The sequence below is a fragment of the Narcine bancroftii genome, chromosome 10 (assembly GCF_036971445.1).
Source record: "Narcine bancroftii isolate sNarBan1 chromosome 10, sNarBan1.hap1, whole genome shotgun sequence".
Classification (NCBI taxonomy): domain Eukaryota; kingdom Metazoa; phylum Chordata; class Chondrichthyes; order Torpediniformes; family Narcinidae; genus Narcine; species Narcine bancroftii.
The window spans coordinates 6,233,115-6,248,795 of record NC_091478.1 but is presented as its reverse complement, the minus strand read 5'-3'; the positions used below and the strand labels follow the sequence as shown (position 1 = coordinate 6,248,795).

General features: G+C 37.8%; 1 long non-coding RNA gene across 1 annotated transcript in view; it reads left to right on the top strand.

The window, feature by feature from the left end:
* The window catches only part of LOC138743874 (uncharacterized), a 205,200-nt gene that overhangs the window by 126,863 nt on the left and 62,656 nt on the right, over window positions 1-15,681 (top strand). The window lies entirely within an intron of this gene.

The window sequence follows — 15,681 nt, the reverse complement described above, 5'->3', positions numbered from 1 at the left end:
ATACACATCACATACAGCCCTGAGATTCATTTATCCTGCGGGACTGTCCTTCATGTAAGTTTATGGTGAAAAGAGTTTAACGTTTTGCCCAGTTTGCTTTCATGTTAGATGCAAGATCCTGAAAAAAAGTAACACTTCACTCAGTCTGAAACAAAATATAAATAACCCAGTCTATGATACAGCAGAGAAGGTAATTGTCTGGATGCTCATTGCATTTATAATTGATTTCAATGACAAAATAGAAAGCTAGATAATTAATTTGCCAATGACTCAAATAAGGGATGGATTATTAAATTTCAGAGATTTTTATAGATTACTTCAATAGTTAAAACTGTAATAGATGTATTTCAATTTAATTTCAGGTCAATTTTTGACCTAAGGGTAGGCAGAACTGTTTGTTTGCTAAAAGCTAGAAGCTGGACACCTCATTACATGAAGAATGTGGAAGCTATGGAGAGGGTGCAGAGGAGATTTACCAGGACGATGCTTGGATTGGAGAATATGTCTTATGATGCAAGGTTAGCAGAGCTGGGGTTTTTCTCTTTGGAGTGAAGAATGAAGAGAGATGACTTAATAGAGGGCTACAAGATTATGAGAGGCAGAGAGAGAGTGGAAAGCCAGCACCTTTTTTTTTCCAGGGCAGAAGGAGCAAACACCAGAGGACAAAGTGAAGGGAGGAAGGTTTAGGGGAGGCACCAGGGGTAAGATTTTTTTATAAAGAGAGTTCTGGGTGTCTGAAATGCATGGCCAGGGGTGGTGATGGAGGCTGCAGCAATAGGGGCATTTAAGAAACTCTTAAACGGGCATGTGGATGAAAGATAAATAGGAGCATGTAGGTCAGCACAACATCGTGAATCAAAGGGCCTGTACTGTGTAGTAATATTCCATGTGCTATAAATGAAGATCAACAATGGACCAACTCTTACAAGGAGACTTAACATCCATGTATTTAGGTAGATCACTGTGGAATCCAAATTAATCAATGTGGCTTAAAATGTCATGTTAGGCTCAGGAAATAGTTGAGAAAGTGAATAGAAATGTGATCTTTATACCTTGAGGAAAGGGGCTGAGACTTATTCCTTGATAGATCTCATTGAAGTTTGGTGAGCGTTCTCATCATCACAGCTTATACGAACTATGAAGGTCATCTAGTAGGGGGGACTTGGCAATAGTAGCACTATTGAATATCAGGGGTAGGTGGATAATACCTTCTCTTTTTTTTTTTTTATTTTTCACACCATAAATCACATTAGCCATGATACACACTTTTTCCTTTTCACACATATACAGTGACATTTTCTCCCCCCCCCCCCTCCCTCCTCCCAACCCACCCCCCCCACCCCCGCCCCTCCCATCCATTTAAGGTATACAATCTCTTGATGAAAGTGGTCGTTGCCTGATACGTGATCTTGAAAGGTTAACATTCATTTGATTTATATTTCAAGTGAAAGGATTTCTTCAAAATACAAGGTATTGAGGGTTACTGATAGTGAGAATAGTCTTGGTTTGAGACTTAGTCTAACTTTCTTTTAAAAAATGGCAACTATAAAGAAACATTTGAGATAATAATCAATCAGAAAACACATTTCATGTAGAGCAATGGCTTTGGAATCAGTCAGAATTCAGCAAAAAGCCAAGAAACAGAAAAGTAGACTAGAAGAGAAATCTAGCATCTCAGATTTTGCAAAGAGTTATAATGAAGATAATGGATATGACATTGTCACCCTTCAAAATGCCATAAATTCTCAAGCAGAGTTCAAGGCAACAATTGTAATTTCAATTTTCAAGAAAGCAGGAAGAAAGAAATTCAGGAACTGGATTACTTAACCGAGAGTTAGGAAAATGCTGGAACCCATTATTAAAGAAGTGATAACAGGGAAATTACAATAGGATTGGTCAGTGTTAACATGGCCTGATGAAAGGGATTAAAACTCACTGAAATGCAGAGAAACTCAGCCGGTCTTTCAGTGCCCATATTGTCAAATCCTATGTTGCCGACATTTTGGGCCTGAGCCCTTCTTCAATGAATAAGCAGAATAAGCCAAGAGCAGGAAATCTCAGAATTCGACAGTGCCAGCTGGGGGAGGAATCCAGACCAACAAGAGGTGTCAATAGGATACGATAAGAGGAGAGGTGTGAATTTATATGTCTGTTCAAAAGGAGAGTGAGAAAAGGGAGAGACGGATCTTGGGGAAAGTGACAGGGAAGAAGTAGTCCCCCCAGAGTCACTGAGTGTCCATAGATTCACCTCCAGAGGTCCCGCAGCCCCTACCGCCAGTCCAAACCATCAGCAGCACGAGCACCAGATCCGAACCTCCAACATGATCAGGTGCAGAGGATACTTCAGTGCCCTCAGCATCCTCTCATATGCCGGTTCCAATACCTGATACCCCTTCAGCAAGTCCTCCACCTGTCCGCAGCCGGCTGTGAACCCCCTCAACCACAGTCGCCAGCAGTCCTCGCCTTGAGTCACTAACAGTCTGCTGCCTATGTGTTCTTCAGCCAAAGAGGCCATCACTGGTCTGCTTCTGTGGTCACCATCCCATGGGTCGTCTCCTCTGCTTTTTCTTTTCAAAGAGGGGGTGTTTCTTCCCATTTTCTAGTGCCCTGTGCCAGTCCTCTGCTACCCAATACCTGCAACTTCTTGTAGCTCTTGCGAACATAGTCACTTCCATCTTGGGCATAGACCATACAGTCACAGAAATTTTAAATAAAACCATTGTTGGCTCCATTAACATGCAGTTTAAAGCCTGTACAGAGCTGACAGGCAGTTGGACTGGGCGATTGGACCCCATGGGAGCGCTGTGTCTCCACTTCCTGCTCTCCCCAGGTCTGTACTCACGACAGGGCTGCCATTAAAGCAGTGCTGCCATTTTCATGATTGGTTATTTCATTAATAAAATAAGTATTTGATCTTCAGATTTTTTCTGATCTGACCAACTGTACTGAATGAATGAAAAGCTCAGCAAAGATTATAGAACAAAGTTGCCTCTGGCTGAAAATGACAATCCAATGCTCAGAGTTGCACAAGTTTTCAGACCTCTTTCTCAAATTTAAACAAAATTTGTTGGCATTTCTGCACACTTCTCAAAAACCAATGCAATCCTAACATGTTTTGGAAAATAGCGGAGAAAAAAAAGCATTTGCTTTAAAACTTGGCTCTCCATCCATTTAAAATGATTAATCTATAGACTGTGAGTAACATGTAAGGAACTAACGATTTTAAGAAAGGTTTTTCTGTAAAGATTTTTGTTAGCTTCTACCAATCCTAGAAAAAAAAATTCCCACCTCACTGAAATTCCTGGTGTCTAATCAACAAAAGTTCTGATTAAAAATTTGATTATTTGTGTATATCGCATGAGAAGTAGGGTCACTTAATCATCGATTGTGTGTGTGTGTGTGTGTGTGTGTGTGTGTGTGTGTGTGTGTGTGTGTGTGTGTGTGTGTGTGTGTGTGTGTGTGTGTGTGTTCAAGATTCCTTTATTGTCAAGTAATAAAAAATAGTGCAAACTTACATGGATTTTGCTTTTGTCTGCTGTAAGGCAGAATTAAAATGTGACAATTGGACAGTAACAATTTATTAAAGACTAATTCAAATTTGCACTAGAAGTTGACTGAATATCAAACAAAGTTAGGCATGTATTTCCAAAATCTTGGCATCTTGCAATTGATTTTGTGTAGAAATTCATTCCCAATTGGTGGTTCTATGTGTACTTTGTAGCAGCAGCTGTGCTTTCCTTTTGAAAATCAGTTCTACTAAAGTCAATGGAAGCACATTTTAGAAGCAGACTTCAGTTCACATCTGCTGTGAAATAACATGTTTGGTAATTATTAAATAGGAATTAATTTGTGTTTCAAATGTACTTGAAAACTTGTGGCACACTTTTAGGATGTAACAGTACAAAATATAGACATATTGCGATAAAAAGGAAATGGGATCATCCATATTCCATGGACAAAATTGAAATGAAGCTTTGAAAAAGAGCTCTTTGACAAATTTACAGCAACTGGACAAGAAATTCGATTGTGGAGTGCCCATTTTCCCAGTGTTTGGTTTAGTAAAGCCATGGCCTGAAATCGTGCAAACAGCCATTGTAGTAAAAAGCAAAACAAAAATCAGTGCCCTAAACTAAAACCATCCGTAAAATAAGTCAGGTCTTTTGCATGTGCGAATAATGATCAGAATTTGGCTTGGAGATAAGATGGGTTCAAATCAAAGTATACTTCCTGGGAGGTTAGTTAGCACCAAGAAACAGATATATCAGAAGTTATATTTATGTGACTGGTTAATGTTCTTGGCATGGCTGACAGAAAGCAATAGCGTAAATTAATATCAGTAGATACACTCATTAGCACAGTTCTTCAGAGAACTTGTCATTCTAGCTATGTACATTAATTTAGTTCCTTCACCCCTCAGCCTCAATGAGTTCTCAGCCAATTTGCACGATAATATAATTTTATTAAATTCCATTGCAAAATTTAGTCCTTCCCCTTTTAAATTAGCTGCTTTCTTGGATATGCCATGGATTAGGCAGATAGAGTCATTTGGTTAAATGTAAAGAAATATCTTTAAGACATTTAAAAAATCTGTTTTATGAAATTCAAAATTGAAATCAACAATTTTTGAACTGTAAATAATACTTTCTGATGACTCTTTTCCAATCTGTCTGTGGTAGGTAAAATTTAGAATCAAGATTAAATACCTATTTACATTGGAGTTTATTCATTTATTACTGCCTATTTAATAAATTCACTTCTTGCGGCAATTTGTCCATGTCTGTGCTTATATTTTGTGTATTGTATATAGCCTGATAATGCTTGGAGTATTTTGCAGAGTTTATCAGAGTAATTTTCAAGGAGGAAACTTCCCAAAGCAAAAACACAGGAAAAAACCAAAACAATAAAAATGAACTGGGAAAGCCTGTTTATTTCCTGGGAGAAATTTGGACTGTATTTCTAAAGGAAATCTTTGCAGAATAACAAAGATTTTCAAGAAAACTGGAGTCATAATAGCAGATGAAGTGAAAATAATAATGAACACAGGACATTCCTTTGAGTCCACAAATGAAGCACACATGATATTTCCATGCTGACAAGCATAAATGGCAAAAATATTGTCAATATTCCAAACAATTAAATGTTACAATCCTAATACAATCTTAACCTTTCACTTGTTAGAATGGATGTTGGTTATTGAGTTAGTTCATCTAGTTTAAACCATGACATGCACATAAGGCAATAATGCTCATCTCTTTTTGTGTAGTACCCAGCAGACATGCTGGATTCAAATGGAGCCTGCAAGCAATGTACTGTGGTTGCCCCAAGGTTCTGGGCTTGCTGAATGTGTGAAAACTCATTTATTGCTCATTCAAATGAACTTTTATGCACCCTAGGTTTTTACATTGAAGAACTGAATGAAGGGGGGAAAAAAATCAAGTCACTGACTTGATGGTTAATTATGTCTCTGCTCGGAAAATGATCTGCATACATCTGTATCTGAATGACATCAGGTTATCGCCCCATGATGATCCCTTTTAGAATACTCGGTCAAATGAGTCTGTTAATTCCTGAATGATTCAATCCCAGGAGTTAGATATCTTGTATAAACATAAAGACAGCAAATCAGGTTCAGTTTGGAATGAAGTCTGACCATAGTTGGCAAAGTAGTCATGCTGAACCCAATTTGATGGCACTCTTCAAACAATGACTTTGAATCTTTCTCTACTCTCCGTCATGATCAAAGATAGATTTTGCAGAGATTTGGAAACCAAAGCAACATCATCAGTCCTGCCTAACACACACTTTAGTTCATCTGAACATGAGGAACTCTAAATCACAATTGCATTAGCTACTTTGTGATGTTTTGATAAATTATGGCCACATAACAATACTAATACAATCATGTCTTAACAGTCTGTCAACTGTATAGGTAACAGGGTGTTGCAGAAGTGCCGTTGCTTGGTGTCAGGTGGACATCATGTCCACCTGTGTCAGGTGTCAGGTGGACATTGCTGCACCCAAAGGAAAAATTCAAACCTGATGCTGTGGAATTTCAATATGCAGGTGCTCCTTTTGAGCTACTTTGAAACAGCATTGCATTCACACAAAATAACAACTTGTGCTTGCTGATCAATCAGAAGATAGAAATTAGTTGGGACAGCAAAAGAACTGGAAGTTTTAGCTTGGGCCTCACCTAAATTCTTAGGGGGAAAATGGCCATTGGCTACAAACATTTAAAGCAACGGGGGAGTCGAAACCCACGTTTTCTGACTCATTGCTCCCTCCCAAAAAAATTGTGGATTGGGGTTGGTGTAGACTATGGGAATCCAGGAGTTCTTGGGAGAAACTTAAAAATTTGCCCTTGATCCGTAGCATCAGGACACATTGTAGAGCAGCTTCTGAATTTTCTACTTTGTTCCATTGGAGATGGTTAAATAATCTTTGGAGCAGATTGAAATTTGACTAGGGACAAACATCTTTTCTCCTCGAAAGAAGAGTTCTGTGCTATCTGTCGCTTATCTATTGGGTACAGAGTTGGCCAGTGACTATCACAGGTGCAGCCAAGTTTCTGAACAGTTTGGTTGTAAGGCTGACACGGACAGAAGGAGTTGGAGACACTCTCTTCAATCTTATAATGGCAGTTTGGCTATCCAATCCTGCTTTCAGAAAAACTCACCCTTTAACTCTGAGTCATCCTAATTTTGTCCTTAAATCTTAATTGTGGCTTGAAACTTTCAAAACTTCCCCATATTGATTATGGCCCCCAGTCAACTGCTACACCAACTTCTTATCACTTTCACAGATCAATTACATAAAATGGCTAAGCGTGCACTTTCATTGAACCACACCACACCTCGCCACCCCCACCCCCACAAGCCCTCTTCTCCTAAGACTTCACTGTGACCATTTCCACATGAGACACCCAGATGCTGATTTCCACACCTTGTTAGCCTGCTAGTCTGGGAGACTGCATTGTTTTATGCAGACGAAGGCCTGCCTCAAAATCAGCAGGTCTTCCCCCACTTCTCCATCAATATTCGGGGCACTTGTGTGTCGATTCTGGTTAATGGAAGCTCATATAATTTACCGGGCAACAGACGTCACTTCAATGCAAAATAAATGTCTGCAAACATTTGCAAATCAAAATTATGCATCAACAAAAAACACTCCAGTCAATACCATCTCAACATTTTGGCAGTCATATTGCATGCCATTAATTCTACTTAATAGCTGAACAAATGTTTTCAAAGACTAATCTAAAGAATTTTTTTTAAAGACAGAAACATTTAAAGATTATGGATCTAATTTATTATTCTTCAAATTGGTTTCCTTAAAATAAATAAATATGTTGAAAAGTGAACAACACTTCTCCTGTCAAAATATTTTACCCAAAGGATTTCTGGTAATAAACTGAAAAAATGCATGTCATAATTGGTAGCTGTGAGCAGAAATGCTCCTTTAGCATTTGCAATTGAACTTCAATGTTTTGGCCTGGAGGAGGAAGGGGTGTTGTTACTGCATTATTCATCTCATAAGGAAATAGAGCTATGCAATACAGAAATGACTATATGCCCTTATTTCTGAAATCTAGCAGAAATGATTACATGACCTTATTTCTGAAGTCTAGTTGACTAAGTGATAGCCAAGAGGTGAAATGCAAAACAGATAAATGGGTATTTAAATTACAGTTACTGATGCTACATTCTTTAAAGGGATTATTCATTTCATTTTACATGTAAATGCTATGCAACAACAAATAAATATGACAAAAATAGATAATAGCTTTTATGTAACTGCTTAGAAAACATTTTGGGCAATTTATCAAAATAATTTAATTAACCATATTCAAGCTTTTGGATCTTGGAGGCTGGAAGGAGGATACTTCATACTGATGGATACGAAAGGCTTTATTCTTTGGCCACACACAGGAATGTTACCCTTCACTTCTGCCATTTGGGAGTCACATATTCCCTTCTGGTCTCAGTGCTAAGCACCGAGGGACACAACCTGCGTCAACTTTTAAAAAAGATCATGAATTTCATTACCTCAACTTAGTTTAAATATTTATCAGTGATTTTCTTTAAAATTCTTTACCAATCCCAGTACTCAACTCCAGAAATAGTGGTAGGAAAGCCGAAGGTTGAAGGTCAGGGCCACTTTAGTCTAAAGGATGTTGGGAAACATTTTTAGTCAGATTGGTTTGGAGAGGTCACGGAGCATGAGATTTAGTTACAAACAACTTAAAGTAATCTTGAAAGTGTTAAATTGCAGCTGTTTTATGATCTGCTATATTCAAAATTCCACTGTAGTTTGGGTTTCTATTAAATGGCTTAAACATTTAATATTCACCATGAATATTTCAATGTATATTTAGGCTATTTTATGGGGAGCAATTTAACCTGAGACTCTGCATTGTTTCCATTTTTGTGCTATAAAATATTTACAGCATGAATAAACAAATTGTGTATTTACGGGCACTTAAGGTTGTTGATTCCGTTTCTGATGTTTTCTAGAGATTAAGCTCCCTCTGGTGGCTTCTGGGCTTAGCTTTCCTCTTGGGAGCAGACAATTGCTATTCAAAAAGTTCAAAGAAATGTAACTTCATTTGAAAATTCCCAATAAATCCAATCCCGTGACAAAAGAATGTTCAAGAACTCATTAGAATTGAGTAACTTCTATTGATGAGAAAGACCTTTTCTAAAAATTATTAATACATTTTTTTTAAAAAAAAGCTCAAGCTATGAAAACATTAGAGTGTGGAATTATGATTTCTTGGCTTGTCTTTTGTTAGTTCATGAATATCTGGAACATACGGTGGCAGTCAGAATTCACCGAGCCATACCACATGAGAATATAAAGTCTACTTACACAGGGTTCCCAGTATTTTTCATGTTCTTATGGAAAATATCCTTTTGAAATCCCAGAGCAGCAAATTTTAATCTCATTTGTGCATGTGAATGATGCAAAGACAGAGCTGAACAGCAAGGGGAACACTTTTTTTTAAGCATAATTTCATTTGTCAGGAGAATCTTGCAGCTGACATCGGAAGAGTGATCTAATTGATTTTAATCATACACCTGAGATCGAAAACTGGCTTTATCATGAAAAATAATTTTATCATGTCCAAAAGAGTAGAGCATCTATCTAAATATTCTTCTCTTTTTTGTTCGTCTTTGAGGACTTCAAGAAAGAAAGTGTACATATAAACAAACCCCACCTAAACTACAAATTGACATAAGACTATCTTAAATTTGTTTTCTTGCTGTCGGGTAGAAAAGCAGTAATCTGCTGTGACAAGCTGTTGCATTATGGTTTGGTTATGAACTTGGCCCAATGAACAAAAGAAGTGACCTTTGACTTGTAGAATTCCAATAGTACAGCTCTGACATCTAACCAATAACAAATTATTGGTGGAAGTTTGCCAAATTTGGTTTGGCATGTAAGAGTTTTGGAAAAAAACACAAGCTTTATCAAAAAGTTCTCATGCTTTTGCTTTTGAATTCCCCCATAGAGGCCACAAGGTACATTTATTTCACATCCTGCACCATCAGCAGAAAGCTGGCATAAGTTGTGGTTGAGTCACAAATCCAGAATTCTGGAGGAATGTCTTCAGAAATGCTCATTTTGGCATAGGTTTGTTGAACATGCAATGAGGTATTAGCTAGTGTCCTTTTTATTGTATATAGTTTGATTCTGGAGATCAACACCATCAAGAGGTGAATGAGATACATTATGAGTATGGTGAAATTATTTCTGAAGTCCAGTGGCTGAAAAATATTGATCAAAAAGTCTTTCATTAAGGTCGGAGGACAACATCCTAGGTATTAATTACTGTGTGAGCGTTTAATGCTCCTTGCACCAGGAACCTGAGATTTCAAGGGCATGAGAGTTAAACTGAAGGAAAAAAAAGTGTTATCAAGTGGAAGAAAAGCTGCCACTCTGAAATGTTGCACAGGACTAGCCAATGGAGAACATTCCTGAAACCATTGATTTTGATTACATTCAGATAAAACAATTGTGACATTTAGAACCTCAGCAATTGGCAATAAAAGTGAAGGAAAAACCAAAGAAGAAATAATTGAAATACATGAATAATACAGTGGATAGCGTTATTGCCCAACTGACGGTTTGAGATAACAATGAAACTAATATTTGTGTACATTTTATTAGTGAATATATTTTTGAAGGCTAACTTCAAATTGAAGAGGTATCTCTCTATGAGTGACCTTTTCTCTTTTCACTATGAAATGTTAGAGTGGATTCATATGAAAAATTGTAAAAACAGAAATGCTGGAGGATCTTAGCAGGTCTTGCAGCGCCAATAGGAGGTAAAAATATAAACTGATGTTTTGAGCTTGAATCCTTCTTCAAGGTATGAAGATATCTTTACCTCCTATGGACATTGCTAAACCTACCGAGTTCCTCCAGCATTTCTATGTTTTTAGTACAATTGCAGCGTCTTCAGACTTGTTTTACCTCATGAGAAATAAACTGGAACAGGATTACAATAATAAGTCCACTATCAGATGATTTGGAAATTCTGATGGTTTGTCAGATGATTTGGAAATTCTGATGGTTTGTCAGATGATTTGGAAATTCTGATGGTTTGTCATCAGCCTCACCAGGTGATGCTTCCCACCATCCTTTTCCTCTCAGAGATCTCATTCTTGTGGTTTTAAAACTACCTGGTGTGCTGGAAATATTATCTTTGCATTGGGCAACATCTAAAAAAAGTGAATTAAAAATATGTTTGGCTATGCAAGTAATATTCAATAGTCTAAAAATCTGCCAAGCTGTGCATCACGAAAGTCCAAAGTGTCAGATTCTTGGAGTTTTACTATGTAACGTTACCCTGATCTCACGATCTTACAAGTTCTAAGTTAAAAGTTATAATGATCACAGATGGGCCCAAGTTCTCCGAATGAATAATTATAATAAATTAGTGGTAGTGAGAGATTGTGCATTTTAAAGGAGGTGAGTATATTTTCTCATTATAATGCAAAATAGATGATGATGCGGTGGGAATCTGCTCTGCCCAAGACCACAAGAAACTATGGACAGATGGCTGAAGCCATCGCATAAACTAAGCTCCTCTCCATTGACTCTATTTTCACCTCCTGCTGCCTTGGCATAGAAACCAAAATGTTGAAGGACACATCCCACCCTGTTGCACGTTCTTCCTTCTTCCCTCCAGTCCGGTAGAAGATACACAGGTTTGAAAACAAGCATCTCCAGATTAGAGGACAGTTTGATTCCTGGTTTTAACAGAATTTTAAAAGGTCCTCCCATTTGTAAAAGAAGATGCCTTACATGGTTTAACTAAACTTTTTTTCTTTAAAACTATATCCTGTACTTTTTGTTTTATGTGACACTGAACTTCCGTTTTTATTATTTTTGGGTTGACTTACCTGAAATTGGGAAGGTTTTCAGGGGGTGGGGGGGGGTGTGGGGTAGTATTCCAGGAAAAGGATTAGTGTTGGTGATCACAACTAAGGGGTAGGAGGTAGGAGTGCCTGTAAAGCAGATTGAATCCTGGATGTGGGAGAGAATCATTGCTCATGGAAGGGGCAGTGTGTGAAGACTGGGTTGGTGAAAGTAGGTTGCAGGTACTCCATAGATTGTATTATTTGGAAATTTGTGCATCCATTAGGGGTCTCAGGAAAATTGGGTTTTTGGGCTTTAAGTATATCAAAAGGTTTGGATGATTGGATAAAGTTGGAAGATATTTAGAAGTTGACAGTTTATATTTTTGCCTCCTATTGGCACTGCAAGAGCTGCTAAGATCCTCCAGCATTTTTGTATTTTTATAATTTTTCATATGAACCCACTCTAACATTTCATAGTTGACAGTGCACGATTTGTATGGAGGACTTAAGGGTCTGGACTGGAAGACTGGGGGTGGATTGTTGATCGAGTTCAGTGGGTGGTGGAGTCAACGACTTGTGTGGAGGTAACAAAGGATAAAAATAAGTATGGGACTCAGCCTTTATCATCAGTTTTTCTGGATCATGAACCCCAACCCCTCCTAAAGTTTACGAGTGTAATGGATGCAGTAAGAGATGTGCTGGGAACATATTGGTCTTATTTCCTCACAGCTCCAAAAGGAGTGTTGGGCAGAGAATCATGTCATTTTAATTGTATTAGCGATCACAAACACCAGCAAATGACTAGAGGAATCTCCACGTTAATGCAAAATGACCAGTAATGGTCATTATTACACGAGTCTTTTTTAATTTGAGTCCATTTTCTCTTGTGCAGCAGTGAAGTTTGCAGAGCTACACCATCTAATTTCTAGGCCAATTTTTTTTTCCAATAAACTACATATTGAATTTATACCTTTAGTCGTTTAAATGCTTACATTACCTAATATATAATATAGTTATCTTTTTATATGGGTAAATTAATAGCCAATTTAAAAGTTGATTTGTTATATTGTTTTGAATCTGTAATAAAGTAATAGCAGAACCATATTTCCAAAGTAAACCCCCTGAGTTTTCAGCACAGCTTGCAAAGTGCAGCAGAACTTACCTCTTCTGAGTTGGCTTCAAGATGGTGTCAAATCAATTTAACTTGAAATGTAAACAGTAACTATTTTGCATGGTGGCGCTATTTATCCATATTTTCTTCTTTTCCCCTTATGTGATTATAATTAGCAAGCTTAATGTACCATTATTCTTCCAGAAGAGTTTCAAATACTTAATTTACTCTGTGGACCATAAAAGGCATTAATGTCCAATTTTAGCAATAGGTTCATGTCATTTTGTACACGATAACAGTGACTGCATTTCAAAAAGTTGTTCATTGGGCGTAAAGGACCTTGTGACATTCTAAGGTCATGATAGATAGATTCTATCCATCATACATACATAAATTCCTGATTTCATTGTGCCTAAATTAGTAGGGCACTGATTTAGTCTGAAGTAGACTGCACCTACCTATCAAAGGGGGAGCAACAGATGAAAGAGACAGTGACTTTAAACAGTTTAATTTAAACATTTCTGTGTTCATGAATAGAATTAAAATGAATCCAGAGGAATGAGAACCCACGGTGTACTGCATATAAAAAGTTATTGCTGTCCTGGTGAGCAGCCTGGTTTTAATAATGCATTTAGCTGCTGTCTGTGTTTCCTCCCTGTGAGAACAGACTCCCTTGTAGAAGTGGCTCTTGTGAATATCATACAATTAATCATTCTCATTACAAAAGAAATATTTTCTTTTGTCAGTTAGATATGTAGGTACCTACATTTATCCATTGGATTAGTATGATGTAAGAGTTTTGAGATCCTTTCTCCCTTGAACTCCTTCATCAGAGCTAGAAATTTGAAATCTTCCAACAGCATTAAACAGATGTGCTGACAAATCTGCAATTGAAAGTGTAGATTTATAAAAAAAAGTTTATGAGTTGGATATTCCTGAGTTCTGATTTTGCTAAAACAGTACCTTGGTGTTCAAACATGTTGTTCCTTTGACGAAGTTGAAGACCAGGTCAGGGTTTCCTAAGGGGTCACTCATTGGTATTTCTACAAGTCCACATGAGTGACAATTACCAAATCCAAGCTGGTTTTATCTTCTGAAGATTGAGATGTTTTGTCCAAAAAGACAAATATTAAATAAAGATAAACGTTGACGTAGTGGTTAGCAAAACACCAGCAATCGGGACTGGGATTCAAATCCCGTGCTCTCTGTTCGTTCTCACCGTGTCTGCGTGGGTTTTCCCCAGGGGCTCTGGTTTTCTCCCACTGTTCGTGTTTGTAGGTCAATTGGGCAACATGGACTCGTGGGCCAAAATGGCTTTTTACCATGCTGTATGTTTAAATTAAATTTTAAAAAATTTTTTTATAAAATTCCTAAACTTTGGCTGGGAACTTATTCTGCAGCTCATCTTAGATTTGAGCCTTGAGAAGAGGTTTGCCAGATATTTTCATGGTGCAAAGTGTGGAAAACCTGAGGAACCCATCTTCGCCGCAACAGTTCAAGAGATTCATGGAGAAGATCCATCGGCAGCATTCCTGCTCCCAAGCAATTCTTCCAGTCTGGATGCTGACACAAATTCTTGGCTTCCACCCAATCAGAAAGGGGATAATTACTCTCTGATTTGAGAAAATCTCTATAGATTTTAGTGCCTTGCTCTGTGCAGGAATTACTGAAGTTTTACATTTCGTGTTGCGATTTAGTAGGTTCATTGCTGAATGAAAATTATACTGTTAATATTTGTAAAGGACAAAAAATAACCCTCTTATTAGAATGTGCCTGGACATTTTCTTCACACCTTAAAAAATTTGGAAGGAATTATGACAGCTTTTTTTCAGGGATAATAGAAATTTTGCACAATGAAGATAAAACAGAGAGAAACAAATCCTAAATGCACAATACTTGAAAAATTAGTCATCACAGGTTGAAAGAATACCACTTTGCATGATAAAAGGAGAGAAAGCTGCAGGTAGGAGCAGGGCTGTTAGATTTATGGAATACAGCTGAATGGAAATGATTTGATGGAACATTAAAATGACAGAAATAATCCAATAAATGCTGTTCACAGAAGAATCACAGGATATAGCGGAAACATTATGAGGGTGAAATTGCCATGGTGAGCATGTTCAATGAGGGTTAACATTTTCTTCTTTTTAGCACACTCACAGCAAAGCAGAACTTTGGTCTGTGTGGCTTCTGCAAGATGAGATGCTTTACAACCAGCACTTGACTGAAAAGCCACGAGGAACAAAGCTGTAATAATCTTGCTGAGCCACTTGTTAAGTTGCTAACCATGCACTTAATGAGCTGAAATCTCCAAAAGGTTGCTTATGTTTCGAGTGTGCTTTAGTGTAATTGGCTCAGTTAAAAGTGAAGAAAGCTGGTATATCTCGAAAGCTTCCATTTGTTTTTATTCCACCCTTAAAAGTTCACCTCATGTCACTTGTGATTAACACACGTCCATCGATTGTAATTGGGAGCCTTGCCAGCTCATTGCTCATTCCAAACAATGGAGCTCCATCAAATTACGAGTACTAAAGCACACTCTATGGCTTGAGAATTGCCAGGAAATTCTTGGAATTCTAACCAGTCCAGACAGCATTTCCAATCATTCAAACAAAGTCAACGTTTGAGATCTGGGCCCTTTTACTAAACTCCAGAATACATCTGGGTTGCTTCTTATTGTGTGATTTGGATCCGATGGCAAAGGTACAGTGTAGTGATTTGACTGTAGAAGGAGCAAATGCAGGAGGGAAGGGTAGATAGGGAATGGGAACCGGGAGAATTTCACTTGGATGAGTGTGAGGTTCTGCATTTTTGGAAGTTAAAGCAGGGCAGGACATACACAGTGCATAGCCACTGAGAGATCTTTGGATGCAAGTACGTAATTCCATGGAAGTGGCAGCACAGGTAGCCAAAGGGGTGAATAGTGTTTGATGTGTTTCCCTTCATTGATCATAACTTTAATCGCAGGAATTATGACTGTACAAGACGTAAGTGAGACCATGGTTGGAGATGCAGAAAAGATTCACGAGGATCTGAGCAGAATTAATGGGCTTAAATTAAAAGAAGAGACAGGATCAGATGGTACATTTCTCTCTGGGGTGCAGGAGGCTGAGGGTGATCTTACAGAGGTATAGAAAACCACAAAGGCATAGCTAAGGTAAATAGTCATAGCCTTTCATCTCAGTGGAGGGGAGTCTAAAATTG